This window comes from Centroberyx affinis, unplaced genomic scaffold, assembly GCF_046629955.1.
Source record: "Centroberyx affinis isolate AG114_WGS23_722 - 3 ecotype Tasmania unplaced genomic scaffold, CSIRO-AGI_Caff_v1 ptg004379l_1, whole genome shotgun sequence".
In the NCBI taxonomy this organism is placed as follows: Eukaryota; Metazoa; Chordata; class Actinopteri; order Beryciformes; family Berycidae; genus Centroberyx; species Centroberyx affinis.
Window position 1 is genome coordinate 175,003 of NW_027282072.1, and position 3,683 is coordinate 178,685.

The window sequence follows — 3,683 nt, forward strand, 5'->3', positions numbered from 1 at the left end:
TGGAAGATTACTGAGGAAATACCAGCTTCTGCACAACACAGCAGGGGTTAGTGTGTTTGTGTGTGTGTGTGTGTGTGTGTGTGTGTGTGTGTGTGTGGCGGTGGTGGTACATACTTGCTTTGCATTCATGCGTGTATTTCGACATGTGTGGATTCAGGCTTGTGAGGATATGTGGCGCCATTAAGAGGAGTCGTGTGTGTGTGTGTGTGTGTGTGTGTGTGTGTATGTGTGTGTGTGTGTGTATGTGTGTTTATGAGGAGATTTCAGTTTTATCCCACAACGATGAAATATTGAAATGTGAATCATAAACATGTCATTTTCAGTTACAGCATAAATGGCTGACTTTCTTGGCAGTCTCTTTTTTTTGTCCTCTTCCCGTCCTCTTCCCAACTTCATCTTTTGGTTTGAGTTCTGCTTGGTACATTTTTTCACTTTCACTTTACTTTTCTCACTTTTCAACACCGGACCACACCAAATTCTCACTCATCCATACACTTGCCCTACATTTCTGATATTGTTGATATTACACACTCCATAACCATGTGTAGACAATAACTATTTTCCTTTCGTCTAAAATAAATCTATGAATTTTGTACATGGTCTTCCCTTTCTGTTACAAGCCTGAGCCAGTCCATAACATATTCAAAAGCATTGATTTACATTTTTCCTACTGCATACATTTTCACACTGTATATGCCATATTCCTTATAGAATCAACCTCCAAACCTAGGCAGTGTTAGTGTCAAGGATCAGAGAACAGGTTAAAAAAAAAAAGTTGTAAAACATTATAATGTATCACCATGGTAAATGCATTGCAGATGTGTGAGAACACTAGGAGCATCCAGCACAGTAAAGACATAGACAGAAATAGAGACATAGAGAGAGAGAGATAGAAAGACAGAGGAAAGTTGATGGATTGGTCCAGAACATTATGTCTTGTTACATGTGGATCTGATGTGTAATAACAATATTTATTTTAGTAACTGTACTCTACTAGAGCAATGCGTAGGCTACATTTCTGTGTGTACATGTGTGTCTAGTAGTTTGTATTCCATATGTAGGAACCCAAAAACCATCCAGCATCCAGAGAAACAGACAGAGAAGTAGAGAGAAGCTTCTAAGTTGACACAGAAATGGGGTTGGATGCCATATTTGTCATGCCATGATGGAAGTGTTCGTCCCCGGTCTGTGGCGTTAAAAGGAATATAACGTTATTAATTACAGCTGTTCTGGCAAAAGCCTTTGGGGAGTTTTGAAATTTTCCAGAGCAGCCGAGGCTTCTTCCCACCAGCAGGTTCATCACTCTGCATGAGCCTGGACCCGCTCCACAAGTTCATCTGTGGTCACGGTGGCAGAGCCAAAATGAAGGAATGGTCACACTGATTATGGGTTTGGGTTTGGGATTAATTATAACTGCCATGAATAATTCTGGTCAATGTGTCAACAGGAGCAATAGGGCAGAGCAGGGCAGAGCAAGAGGTCGGTGGTAATGGGTATTAGCTGTGATTTGTTCATTTTGGTGATTTGTTTTCTCGCAGGCTAATTCAATTTCAAACATTTGCAAACACTTCAGACACATCAGGAGTTTTTGACTCTTAATTTTCGTTCCAAAACATTGTGTCCTTTGATAGAGCCTGTATATTCCACTCTTGTATTACTTTTACCACTGTGATACCCATCTTATGCTGTTTTATCATTGTTTTTATTCATACTTCATATCATTATTGCTCTTATTGCTGTATTGTTTTATTGTTCTATTCTTTTTATTTATCTTGTGTTGTGTTTTTTATTTCTTCTAATGCTATTTTATCACTTTCTCTTAATACTACTATTTTAAATTACTTTGCTGTGAAGCACATTGAACCGCTTGTGCATGAAATGTGCTATATAAATAAAGTTTGACTCGACTTGACAATAACCGCTCAATAAACACACGAAGGAGAATGTGGTATTTTGGAGATGGACAGACAAAACATCCTCAGCAATTTTTCAATCTTTTCCTCAGCCCTGACTTTGGATTTCAAGCTATGCACGGTTCACTCACTGCCAAAATTATGCAGCACATTCAAGGCCAGCGTCCAGCTATGTAAACCATGTGGCAATGTAACTTCACAAGGCAAGGTTTTATATGGGCATTTAAAGTGTGCGAGGCGACTGAAGGTGAAAACTTTTATAATTGCACTGTGGATGGAGTTTCGTTTCTGCTTGTTTTCCGTGAGAGCGGATTATAAGTCAGCGAGGGCATTAGCGCATATCGAATGCAATGTATACACACAAAGACACACATACTCACACATAACAACCACACAAACACACACACACACACTATGTCATTTGTTGTGCTGTCGCTAAGTTGGAAATTCCTCCTCTGTTTCATTTCCATTGGTTAGGCCTAACACACTGTAGGCCCACACCCCAGTAAGTAATGCTGAATCATTATTGAGTCTGATTAGTTTTAAGTGAAATAGTGAGTAATGCTGAATCAGAAAGATCCTGAGTTCCACTATTATTGAATTTGATTCGTTTTAGGTTGGTGGTCCGGTTGGCTGCGGATCCTGAGAAACAAGGAGTGACATTTCCCGTTGAAAATTAAGAAGGGGGAGAGGATGAAAAGGTCTGACTGGAATTTCAAATGAGTGTTTCCAGCAACATTATGCACCTTCTCTGTCTCTCTTTTTTCCATGCATGCCTGTCTCTCTCTCTCTCTCTCTCTCTCTCTCTGTCTCTCTCTCACTCTCTCAGACTGCAGAACATCACACAGGAATGAGAGAGCACAGCTGTTCCTAATGTCATGCTAGCGCTGTACCGAATGTTCAGTTTGATCTCCAATTAATCATTACAAATAAATATGGAAAAAGTGCAACAGCCAGAAACATTAAATATGATTTTGTTGATGTCGTTGGAGAGCTGTAAAACCCTTTTCCCATCAGTGGCTACATTTCCGTGCATGGAGTGACTGACTATTCCAGTTAAGGTCTTATTCAGGTTAAGTTGTTTACATGCAGCTTTAATACCTTGTGATTGAATATCCATGTTTCCATGAATTAACCACTGAACAAAATGTCCTCCTCCAGGTTACTCTCATTGAGGTTAAGACTAGGGCTGCAACTAACTTGTTGCTTGTTTTCATTATCGATTCATCTATCGTTTATTTTTTTCGATTAATCAATTAATCATTTAGTCTAGAAAAGATAAAAAATATTGACAAATGCCCATCAAAAGTTACCAGAGCCCAAAGCAGCCAAAAAAAACCCCCAAAGTATTAATTTTATAATATAAAGCTGAGAAAAGCAGCAAATCTTAGCCTTTGTGAAGCTGTAACCAGTAAATGTTTGGTATTTTTACTTGATAAGTGTCTAAAATAATTAATTACTTATCAACATTAATCAATTAATGTTCTGTGGAACGACTAATCCATTAATCGACTAATCATTTCAGCACTAGTCATGACATTTGCAGGCATCAACCCAAAACCAGGTTAGGCTACTTGAGAAACCGCATTCAGTAAATTTCAGTAAACACACTTAAAGAAAAGGGATTCTTGAACTTTTTCAGCCCCACACCTAAATTGAGTGAATTTCTCTTCCTGACGCACAGGCTCATTAAAATTCACTTTCAACCCCTTTCACTTGCCTTCAACACCTTTTCTGTCCCAACACCTAAATTAAGAAATGTTGCTTTGG